Raw genomic sequence first — 13,066 nt, 5'->3', positions numbered from 1 at the left:
GTGAATCAAAACAAGAAAGAAATGCTAGTGGAACATGCTCCACTAGATCAACTCTAAAATTACACTAGAATAAGAAATAGTAGCATCCTCAAAAACATGAGTACCTACCAAACTCCGGATGAATGTTGACGTTCGGATAGCTGCAACAAAGATCCTTCAACTCTATCGACCACCTGTCCCTGCACCTAAAATAGTAAAGATGTGTAGGGTTAGTACACACTAGTACTAAGTATGGGTATATGCAAGAACACACCAAGGACGTGTATGAGAAAGAACAACTCTTTTTTAACGATATTATTTTTGGAAGTCAATTTAGTATACATGCCAAATTGTGATTAGGAAAGTTAGTGAACTTTCCAAATTGGGTTAGGAAGGTCATGCCATTAGTGTAACATGCATCCTTATAAATATCGTATTGTACACAACATATAACATCTTCATATAGCACATATCATAGCGCATAACATATAGCACCTTGCTTCTATCATATCATTCATTCATATGCGATGAGACTTGGGAATCATGGACCTGACATTAACACTTTTCAAAATGAGGGCCCAATATATGGGACCTCAACTGGGGAGTCTTCATTATCAAAAAGAGAGTTTGCTTCATTCATTCATACGTACTTCATTTCTTTTAATTCATAGGCCAGTGTGAACACCAACTATACCTAGGATGTAGTTTAAGACTTTTATCAGGTTTGTTGTGCAATGATCTCACCTCTTGATTATCCTATCCTAACACCTTTGGTATCATTCATTTAATTATGTGCTTTATTTGAGGATGGCCTCATTCATTCATTGGGAACTTTAACTTTAACCGAAGTAGATCATGTGAGCATCATGAAATCCAGTCTCCCCCACACCGAAAAGAGGGTGAATCACCGACCAAAATCACACAATAACATGCTAGCCTATATGGGAATTTAACCCCTCCAGTTCCCTACATGGGCAGTATAGGTTGAAAGACTAGTTGATGTATGGAGACCCAGACCCAGCAAACCGGACAGTCTCATCTCATGAGAGTAACGTTAACCTTCGCCTTTCCCAAAAGAAGTCAAGTTCCATTACGTTAAAGTCATACGTCTTGGAAGATGACTTCTAGTATGAGGACAATATATCTCATTTGATGATATCTGATCTCATCATTAGTATTAAGTGTGTTAAGATCAATACCTTTATTAAATTGTTGATAAAGACTCGCCTTTTCATTATCTTACACTCCCCTTGGTAAGTACGTATTGATAACATTTATTTAGGATCACTTGAGATTACTCTCATCATATTCATTATCCTCATGTCATGTTGTCACCACATTCTTCATTATTAGCACCTTTTCTTTTCATAGTACCTCACCTCTTATTACATGAATGCTTATTTCATCATTTCATAGTTTATCTCATCATATGCCAATGCACTTTTCCATTTAGTGTATCTTACACTCATACTTAACCTTCCTAGGGTTCATCGTTTCATTACATACATCTTAGGTTTACTTATTTTTGAACGTATGACTTATGCATCAATACGGAAATTTGGGCAAGGGAACCCAAATCATGGATCACTTGGATATCATTTATATTTTTCATTAGTTTTATAATATTCATAACATTTGACTCTAAATTAAATCTCAACATTCAAATTGAAGGATTAATTTTCTATTTTAATTTCACTCTTAGATAACCGAATGGTTGGGGGTTCGAGCCCTCACAACCCCTTTGATTTTTCATTTAAATTGGCTACAATAGGGAGGTTGTGGGTTCGAACCCCCACATTCCCTCTATCTTTATTTTATTTAAATGGGTGAGTGGCAGTGAGGTTGTGGGATCAAATCCCCATAGCCACACTTTATTTCCTAGTTATTTCGCCTCTCCCTTCAGCGCTTAGGTCGTGGGTTCGATCACCACGCCTCACATTTTTTTCATTATTTCCACTCCCTTCGCGCGTACTGGGAGGTCGTGGGTTCGAATCCCACACCTCCCATTTACTTATTTACATAATTTTTCTCCTTCTCCTCCCCATAGGTCATGAGTTCTATTCCACCCATCCCCATTTCCCTTATATTTTTGCAAAAACAGGAGCTAGGATCGAATCGCCCAAGCCCCCATTTTCCTTTTTCTTTGCCTAAAAAAACCAATAGCTAAGGGGTTCGATTCCCCTTAGCTCCTTCAGGTTATTCTCTTATTTTTCAGCCTTCTAAACATGTGAGGTCTTGGGTTCAATGCTTATTTATTTTCCTTTTTAAAAACCCAGAATTTAACCTTATGGGATAGTATGCAATCTGGAAATTGTTTTCTTATCATTCTTCACTCATTTTTAGTCACCTCTTTCATTAGTTTACTTGTCTAAGAGAGTGTAATTCAACGAAACATTATTCATTATAATAAACACCACATTGCACACACATTACACATATAAAATACACTAAAAATACATAATATTCGACCCCAAAATAGTGGATAAAGACACTGCCCACGATGCATACACAACATCAATTTTTTGTTACACTTGGAATATCGTTTTCGTAATTTCCCTCACATAAACCATGATCACACTTAATATAAATATATCAACCATGCCTAAGTCTAGAATAAAAACATATTCATCCTACAAATTCATTTGGGAGATAAGGACAAGGACATACAAAGAGGAACAACATTAGTTTTCAAGAGCTTGAGAAACGTTCGAGGGAAAGTACTCTTGGAGAAAGAAATCCAGGAGAGAAATCCATACCTTTTGATGTTTTCAAGTGTAAAGTCGCTGCCCAGAAACTCCTCCAAACCACTCCCAATTCACTTCAACGTACACCCCACTCGACGAACCTCTCTTAGCCTTGACGTTTTAATTATTTTGTCTTTTACATAAAAAATTTTATGAGTTATTCAAGTGTGAAGAACTTTTTCTGTATTTTCTAATTTTTGTTGTGTTTGGCAGAATAACGTGAGAGAGTGAGATTGAGAACGTGAGACACCTGAGGGAGATAGAGTTATTACGATTAGTAGACTAAATTCAAGACTTAGTCAAAATAGGATTTAGTTAGCTTCATAAAAATCTGATTTATTTAAATTAATACGTCAAAGGACCATTTTACCCATAATGAATAGATTTTAATTGATGATCTAATTATCAATTCCTTATTCCTAGTTGTACTCGAACCCGAGTGTCAACCCATTTGCAAAATGGGTCACTCTAAATCGCCCAAAATTCGGAAATCTCTTTTAACTAAATTAATTAATTAATTTATTAATTCCTAAGGGTAATTACAATATTATCCTTCTCCAGGAAATGACCATTTTACACCTAGACCCTCAAAACATAAAATTACTTGTTCTAAGTCTGGTAAACACTCCTTCGATAAAATCTTCATTTTCGTGAGCCTTACTTGGTTGGTTCCAACTTTTTCAAGACCAACTAACTCCCCAAGTTAGTTGACTTGATCGTAGTAAAGGTCGTAAGGTCTGGTTCTAAGCATATCATCCTGTGTGAACCTTGGTTTAATCGCAAGCATTCTTTACACCCTAAGTCTTGATGCTATTCATTTTTAGGGTTGTTACATTATCTCCCCTTAGGAACATTCATCCCTGAATGACAATATCACTACATATCGTAATGACTATCAGATCACAGCATAATCGCTATGTACAGTCAACTGATTTGAACAAAATACGAAGGGATAAGGAAACAAAGACTTAAGAATAGGAAGTCTAACCTCAAGATCTGAAAAGATGAGGATAGCAGGATCTCATGTCGGCCTCAGCCTCCCATGTAGCACCCTCAACTATATGATTTCTCCATAATACCTTCACTATGTCAATCTCCTTAGTCCTCAGCCGCTTGACCTCTCTGTGAAAGATCTCAACAGGTACCTCCTCATAAGACAAGTCTTCACCAACCCCTAAACCTTCCACAAGTAGAATCGATGTTGCATCACCTAGGCATTTTGTCAACATAGAGACATGAAAGACCGGATGGAAAGAAGATAGATCCGCATGCGATGCGAACTCATAGTCAACCTAACCCACACGCTGTAGGATCTCGTATGGCCCCACATACCTCGGACTCATCTTTCTTTTTCTACCAAATCTAATCCCCCCTTTCATAGGTGATATCTTCAAGTAAACATAGTCACCAGCATTAAATTCTAAAGGCCGCTTTTTGTTGTCTACATATGATTTCTATCAGTTGTAAGCAGTAGCCAACCTTTCCCAAATTACTCTAACTTTCTCCAAGGCCTCATGAATGATCTCTAGACCCAAAAGGGACAACTCTAAAACCTCTAACCACCCAACTGGAGATCTACACCTCCTAACATAAAATGCCTTAAACGGTGACATCCCAAAGCTGGAGTGATAGCTATTATTATACGAGAACTCTATCAAAGATGGTCATCCCCGTTATGTCTAAAGTCAATCACACATGCTTTAAACATGTGCTCCAATGTATTAATGGTGTGCTCTACCTGCCCATCTGTCTGAGGATTAAAGGCAGTGATAAGTTTTACCTGTGTGCCCATGCTTTTCTGGAAAGATCTCCACAATGTGAAGTAAACTAAGCTCCTCTATCTGAAATGATAGACAAAAGAATCCCATTCCATTTCAATATCTTATCAATGTAGAGTCTCACATAATTCTCGGACTTCACAGGGATAAAGTGGGCAGACTTAGTCAACCTGTCCACACTAACTTATTGGAGTCATCCTGCCTCCTATTCCTCGGATGGCCAACCACGAAGTCCACATTAATGGCCTCCCACTTTCAAGTCGAAACCTCAATAATCTGAGTCAGACCACCAAGCTTAAGATGCTCTGCCTTAACCTGCTGACAATTAGGACACTTAGCCACATATTCATCGATGTTATTCTTTATGCCAACCCATCTATAAATCTTCTTAAGATCATGATACATTTTGATGGAACCTGGATGTATTGAATATCTTGAATGATGGGCCTCTGCCACAATCCTGGTACGTAAATCATCCACATCTGGTACACACGACCTGTGTTGGTATCTAAGTATGCCATCATCTCCCAAAGTGGAAGAATCATTCATTTTAAACAACACCGAGTCCTTCAGCTCCATCAACAAAGGATCAAGATGCTGACTCTTCTTGACATCAATTATCAGGGATGATTCAGAACTAGGGTGAACTAGAACACCCCCACTAGTAGAGTCAACCAACCACACACCTAGTCTGGCCTGTCTGTGTACCTCTTTTGCCAACTCATTTTTCTCATCCTCAAGGTGGGTTGTACTCCCCATGCTCATCCTGCTCAAAGCATCAACCACCACATTATCCTTACCTGGATGGTAGTGCACATTCATGTCATAATCCATCAACACCTCAAACCATTTCCGTTGACATAGATTAAACCCCATCTGTGTGAACACGTACTGGAGACTCTTATGGTCTGTAAACACATCCAAGTGCACTGCATATATATAATACCACAACAACTTCAGTGCAAACCCCATAGCTGCCAATTCCATGGCATGAGTGGGATAATTCTTCTCATGAACCTTGAGCTTTCTGGAAGAATAGGCTATCACCTTACCTGCCTGCATTAGAACACAACTCAAACAACCCTATATGTATCACAATAAATCGTGTAATTCTCACAACACTTAGGTAGAATAACCACCGAGGCTGAAGTGAGTATGTCCTTGAGCTCCTTGAAACACTTATCAAAAGTCTCCGTCCATTCAAAATTGACTTTCTTGTTAGTCTAAGCTGTCAATGGGGTAACAATGGAATAAAAGCCCTCAACAAACATGCGATAGTAACCAGCCAATCCTAAAAAACTACGAATGTCAGTGGGAGTAAGATGTTTTGGCAAGTTCTGAACATCTTCAGTCTCCATGGGGTCCAGCTCTACACCTTGATCGGACACAACATGACCTAGGAAGGCCATTGATCTAATCCAAAATTCAAACTTTGAATTTGGCATACAAGTTTGTTGTCTAAGTACCTGCAAGGTTAGTCGTTAATGTTGTTCATGCTCTTCCTTTGTCTTAGAGTAGATGAGAATTTCATCAATGAATACTGTAACAAAAGATTCAAGGTATTCAAGAAAAACTATGTTCATGCGATCTGGAAATACCGCACTTGAATTCGTAAGACCAAATGACATGACCAAGAACTCATAATGACCATAACAGGTACAAAAGGCTATCTTTGGTGCGTCTCCATACCTAACCCTAAGCTGTTGATACCATGAACGAAGATCAATCTTAGAGAAGAAACTAGACCCTCGGAGCTGATCGAACAAATCATCTATTCTGGGATGTGGATACTTATTCTTTATAGTGCCTTGGTTAAGCTGCCGATAATCGATACACATTCTAAGGGTCCAATCTTTCTTCTTTAGAAACAATACTGGAGCGCCCACGGGGATATGCTTGGCTGAATGTAACCCTTATCAGTGAGATCTTTTAAATGCAGTTTGAACTGTTTGAGTTCTGCTGGAGCCATTCTATAAGGAGGAATCTTTATTGGTTTACTATCGGCTTCTAAATCAATACAAAAGTCAATCTCTCGAAGGTGAAGGACTCCAGGCAAATCTTCAGGAAACACATCTAGGAACTCATTCACTACAGGCACTGAGTCTATGGAAGGAATGTCATGATCTAAGTCTTTAACACTCACAAGATGACATAATAACCCCTTGGACATCATTTTATTAGACTTAATATTTGAAATCAAGGGATTAGGATGACTTAAATCATACCCTTCCCAAACTAACTCTTCTTCATCAGGGAAGCAAAAACTCACCACTCTACTACGATAGTCCAAGCAAGCATAATAACAGTGAATGTAGACCATGCAAACAATCATATCAAAATCATGCATGGGTAACTCGATTAAGTTCGCACACATAGTCTTACCACTTACAACTTAGGGAAATCCTTGTATACCCTATCAATTCTTACATTTGCTCCTAACAGCGTACTAGCTACTATAAGATCATGCAGAACTTCAGGTAGAATTTAAAAAGTAAAGGCAAGCAGAGGAGTCACAAAGGAAAGAGTAGAACCTGGATGAAGTATAGCATAAATAGAATTTGAGAATACTTCCAGCATACCTGTGACCATATCACAGACTTTTCCTGCTCCTTCCTGCCTTTCAGGGCATACAATTTGTTCCTCTTGTGATGCTCGGCTGTTTCTCCACACTAAGGGTTAGGCCTAGGCTGAGCATTACCTCTGGCTTGACCTCTGTTCTGTGGAAAGTCTTTGACCATGCGTCCACTCTTACCACAACCGAAGCACGCATTTATGCTTTGTCTGCACTCTCCACTGTGAGCTCGACCACACTGAGAACAGTTCTTCTTCAAACGCTGATTCTCACCTCCATTGCCCTTCTTGGGCTCAGGTCTTTCTCATTTAGGTGTGGCACCCCTCTGAGGATTTGAATTCCCAAAACTCTGTTGCCCCTTTTTGAACTTTGGCTGCTCACGGATGCCCAAATAATTTATGTAGTATCCATGACTGGGACCTGCCTGATCTTGAGGCCTAGGCCTCCTAACATCACAAATACCTCTCTTTCTACGACAGTTCTGTACTTGTTGGACATGTACCATAAATGTGGAAGGTCCATGTTATCATCGATCATTGTAGATCGACACTCCTCCTCCAGATTTCCATTGATTCTTGTGACGAACCTGCGCATCTCATCCCTGATGTTAGAAACCAGGGAAGTATCATACCTGGATGATTTCAACAAAGCTCAGTATTCTCCTCGTCCTTGCTATTAAATACTAGGGGAAAGTAACATACCTTGATAGCTTAACAAACTTCAGGGAATACTTTCGGACGTCATAAAGCGTTGCTTAAGGTTGATGAACTCCTCAACCTTGGCCTCCCTCAACTCTCTGGCAAAGAATCTCTCCAGAAATGTTGTCTTGAACAGCTCCCATGTGACTGACACTCCACCTAAGACACGACTATCTTGCCACATCTTGTACCAAGCCTTTGCAACATCCTTGATCTAATAGGAAGCCAACTCAACCTTCTCAATATCAGTGGCCCACATAGCCACCAGGATCTTATGCACTATATCTACAAACTCTTGAGGATCCTCCAATGTCTTAGTCCCTGTGAATATGGGAGGGTTCATCCTCATGAAATCTCGCAGTGTGTCAGCCTTGCTGCAAATCGATGAGTTCTCTCTCTAAACATCTTACCGCTTGACTTGGGCAGCCATATCCTGAGCCTGCATTGTGATTGTTTGTGCCATCTCAGTCAATGATGCCCTCAAATCAGCATCGATCAACCCAGTGGGTTAACCGGCATGGCCATTCTTTCAGCTGGGGCCTGGGGTGGAACTCCATTGCCCCTAGAAGCTGCCCCCCCTCCTCCTCTGACCAATAGCCCTCCTAGATATCATTCTCTAAAAAACAATACGGGTTGATGTCAGACACGCTCATAACACAAGGAACTCCGACATTAGGAAAAGCACGATAATATTAGAAGAAAGGAAATTTTCTTATGCATGATGTAGTCTCTAACACATGGTAGTGGTGCACTTCTCTACCATGACTTAGAAACTACTCAGTGTGGTTGAACTGAACTCATTATTATCGTAAATTAAACTAGTGCTCTGATACAAACTTTGTCACGACTGGAATCTAGATCCCAGACAAGATCGCCATTTTTGACCTCTTATAGGTCGCAAACAAGCCTACTTACTTCATACTTGCTTTACATAGGTTAATTTTAGCGAAAATTTGAAACTTTTTGTTCTTTACACATGCTTTCTAAACATTCTTAACATTTTATAATCGTTCATCATCAACAATCTAATATTAAAGAAATAAACAACTGAAATAAATAGTTCATTAAGTCTTAATTGTATAATTGCCTAAATGTCCCAATACAAAGTCTGAATCAAAAGAGGAAAGAAATGCTAGTGGAACATGCTCCGCTAGCTCAACTCTAAAATTATGCTAGAATATAAAACAGTAGCATCCTCGAAAGTATGAGGACCTAACAAACTCCGAATGAATGTTGACATCCGTATAGATGCTATGAAGATCCTGCAACTCTATCGACCACCTGTGCCTGCACCTAAAATAGTATATGTGTTATCAGAAATTGGAAAATATTTGGTTTGAAGAGTTTTTGACTTTCCAGGATCCGCCACTTAATTTTGAGGAAAATTAAGAAACTTTTGTTTTCAAATAACTTAACAGAGAAAATCGTTTGAAAATGTGAAAGGGGTTCGGGGATTCATAATATATTTTAGGAAGGTGTTATGCACCTAAAACATCCGTCTAAAACAGTTTTCCAGCAACTAACAATTTGGCTAAAATGTTTAAGTTTTTTTAATTGGAAATTTATTTACTATGATTTTGGTCTATACTATTTAATCAAATTGAACTGCTAAAACATCGTGGCGTCTGGTGAGGATTTGCGAATTTCTAACCTCAATATCAGCGGCAATAAAATAACAAATAAGTATGCGGGAAAGTAAATAGATAGAAAGAAAGGGAGGGTTTGGTCCAAGTCCGGTTTATTTGTCCGCCTGGACTGGTATTTGGACCCATTTTCTTTTTGTTTTGACCCATGTGATTTTTTTAGAGTTTTTGACCCATCTTCCTTCGTACATGTCCTAATCTAAGCAAATAATAAATACAAAGTAAAATAATAAAAAAAAATGTCAAGGCTTATGCCCAAAATAAATACAACATAATAAATTAAAATGGATCTTCTAATCCGACTTCTTCGGCACTCTTCAATCCTTATAATAATTCAACTTCAGGAATCCGTCCAACGATTTAAGACTGACTCGTTGGAGAGAAGAATAAGATAAGCTTTGGCCTTTACGAGCGTCTCGATATGCGAGAGAATGAGTTCCTCGTGAACTCAAAATGATTACACATGCAATCAAAGACAAATAAGCGTGTAAGTGACATAAACCACATCCAAATAATCCTCTTTTAATTTGAAACCTAAAGGGACAAATCATACAAGTTTCTAAATTAATGTAAGAAAACAATAAAACCATAGTTGATTAATACAACAGATTTAGAACAAGTGAACATAAGTCTCCATCAATATTTTAGATAATGTCTTAAGACTATTTTATATAGTATGAGAAAACCATGGTCGATTGATTTTTAACCAAAAGTCTAGTTCTTAAAAAACCAATAGCACTTCCATAAATAATAAACTTCAATCTCCTAAAACGAGTAAGGAAGAGGCAGAAACGAAAAAGGCAACAAACTGCCGGGCATTCAAACTATACATGTTTTCTGAAATAATAATAATAATAATAATATGCATCCTGATTAGCACAAAGAATTTCAAAGGGACTACAACGAAATTAATCAATTACATACGAACAACACAAAAAAGTTAACACACTAGGTTCAATTAAGATCAACTAGGAAAACAAGAATAGATAGTTAACCACAAAATAACGCACATCACAAATCAGTGAGGCTGGACACTTTATTCATGGACAAGCAAACAAAACAATGCTAATGAGACATAATAGGAAATTGTACTATTGACAAACATGAACAAAGGAAACTTGGATATTTAGAACTACAACAAACATAAGGGGGGAAAGAGGAATGAACATGATTTATCATTCTTTCGAGATATCATTCTTGTAATACCACTGATAGGAACAAGATATGAATCTTGTAATAAAAGACAGTCATCAATGACACAACAGTCATAAAGGACGACATAAATCTACGCCTATTCACACGAACTTAAACTTGTAATCGATGCCCAAAGATATGTCAAGAAACCATGTAATAATTTCAATGGCACTTTCAGCACAATGAACAATCAAAGGGGTGGAAGGATCAAACTCCAAATAAAATAAAAACAAAATGATCGAGAATATTTTTAAACGACAAGCATGCTATTTGAGTACCTAGAAAATCGATTTATACAAAATTCTATGAAATGGTGCGACAATTAACAAAATAAGGAGGGAACTAATCACGATTAAACTAACCAAGACGACAGAAAATAAGCCTTAACCGATTCAGACGACTGATATTTATAAAATCAAAGAGGAACTAAGCATTATAAGACAAAATGTAGAAAACAAAGCACACAAACAGATATCTAAGTGACAAACATGGCCTGCTCAATCTAATTTTTTTTTTGTAATGCCAACTACAACTCTTAACTTAGCTACCTTTAATCATGAAAAGAAAACGTAAGGAAATTAAGTACACAAAATCATTGCTATTGACAGAAACTTAGCATTCAAAACTTAATATAGATACGATGTAGCGACAAGAAATCAACCCGACGCTCGTACATACCCATTTGGTCGGGTATTCATGTAGAAACGACTAAATAAACAGCAAAACCGGGCCGTTATAATCTATAAAGCAACGCAAGAAACCTCTACCCTTATTGGTAATTGAAATACACAACAAAGTGAATAGCATGAGGTTTGTTCTCATACCAAAGAAGTTTAAAGAAAGAAAGAAAAAAAATTACGTACCTTCTCAAGGGCAGCGACCGAGAACACACGAGCAAAGGAGACGACTTCACACTAAAAGGAGAGCTTTGTGAAATCTTTCGGACTCAGGCGCAGCAGAGGACTTGAAGTGTTTGAATCGATTCCCAAACCACACCCCTAAAACTTGAAACTGAACAAGTGTTTTATCTTACTTCCACTGTTCTTTACAACACAAAGTACACTCTCTGTTTTTCTCGACGAGTAGATCTTATATAACGATGGGTTAGTGCTTCGATTTGGAAAAAATGGATAAAACTCCGAAATTAATCCAGACCCATTTCAGATTAAAAATCCAAAATCTTATCCGAAAACCAATAATCTTCCCATTCCAAATGATTTTGAACAGATTTCAAGGGAGGTGGAGGGACAAGATCGATCCATTGTACTAGCAAGCAACGTGGCTGAATGTCGAGTCTCAAAGGATGAAAACGCATGTCTGCCATCGTACGAACAGGGATGAACGTTGAGGAATAAGACAAAACAGTATGATCCTTAGAGTTTTATCTTTGTACTCTCCGTTGCCATCCACGCACTCGACGTTTCTGAGCTTCGATGCTCCAGACGATGAAGAAATATGGGATCAAATTGACTGTACGCGCTGAAATCCTTCAGCAAAGCTCTGGGTTTTCGCTAAAAGAAGATAAATTGGTAGGGTCGAGGCTCTTGGCTGGAGCACATTGCTGGATATTTTCCTGAAAATGGGCTTTGGTCGGATAGCATAAATGGTTTTTTTTTTTTTTTATGAAGAAACGTGATTTTATTCATCAAGATTATGAGTACAAATCTGTTCCTCCCTTGATTCTACTCTCTAATATGATTTATCCATGATTCGAGGGCCGTTAGTGGTGTATTTCTCGAACTAGGATGATTTAGATTTAATCTCTCTATATGAATAATCCATCAATTTGTGGAGTATTCGAGATCTTGATCTCGTTGGAAATGAAAAAAAATGGGCTGGGTAAAAAAAAAGGCAAAGAAACAAAATGGACTAGGGAGGATTGGATTTGGCTGTGAAAAGTATTACATAGATATTCCAAGGGCCCGAAATTTGATTTGTCCAAATGGAATAGAAGTAAATGATATGCTAGATAAGAGGAATTATTACAAATCAATTGAGCAAGCTTCTTACTTTAACAAAACAAAATAATCAGCGTAATTATAAGATAATTAAAATCTAAAACTAATATATAACTAAACTAATTAGTAAAATACTTAAAAAGAATAAATTCTTTAGAGATGAATTTGAAAAATCATAAAATATCTTAGTTATATATACACTATTATGTTAACCATATGTAATGTCTAAGAATCATGAAAACAATAAGATTTATTTGAAATAATTAGTGAAACCCTTTAAACCTTAATAAAATTAATTATTTCAAAACGTTTAAGATTAAGAGGCTCATTAATTAATTAGTATCAGGAAAAGTCAAATTGGGTGTCAACAACTTTCCCTCGTTTTACTCGGTTGATACAAGAAATTCGAGGAAAATGAAATTGACCCAACCAATTTTGACTTACCTCAAGCTCATCTTTTAGGAAGGGAATTGGTAGAAACTTTAGTAATTATGGACAAA

The 13,066-nt window shown here is 37.5% G+C and overlaps 1 long non-coding RNA gene across 1 annotated transcript; it reads right to left on the bottom strand.

Moving 5' to 3' along the window:
• Positions 1 to 8,797: 8,797 nt before the first annotated feature.
• On the bottom strand, positions 8,798 to 12,532 carry LOC112942017 (uncharacterized). Its single transcript, XR_003247849.2, has 2 exons — positions 11,472 to 12,532; positions 8,798 to 9,064 (listed from the first exon to the last, which is right to left on the bottom strand). It is a non-coding gene; the product is annotated as an uncharacterized lncRNA (long non-coding RNA).
• Between the last annotated feature and the right edge of the window lie 534 nt (positions 12,533 to 13,066).

Source organism: Solanum lycopersicum, chromosome 8 (genome assembly GCF_036512215.1).
Source record: "Solanum lycopersicum chromosome 8, SLM_r2.1".
NCBI classification, from domain to species: Eukaryota; Viridiplantae; Streptophyta; class Magnoliopsida; order Solanales; family Solanaceae; genus Solanum; species Solanum lycopersicum.
Note: the sequence above shows the minus strand (reverse complement) of the source record. Positions and strands in the feature narration are given on the sequence as shown.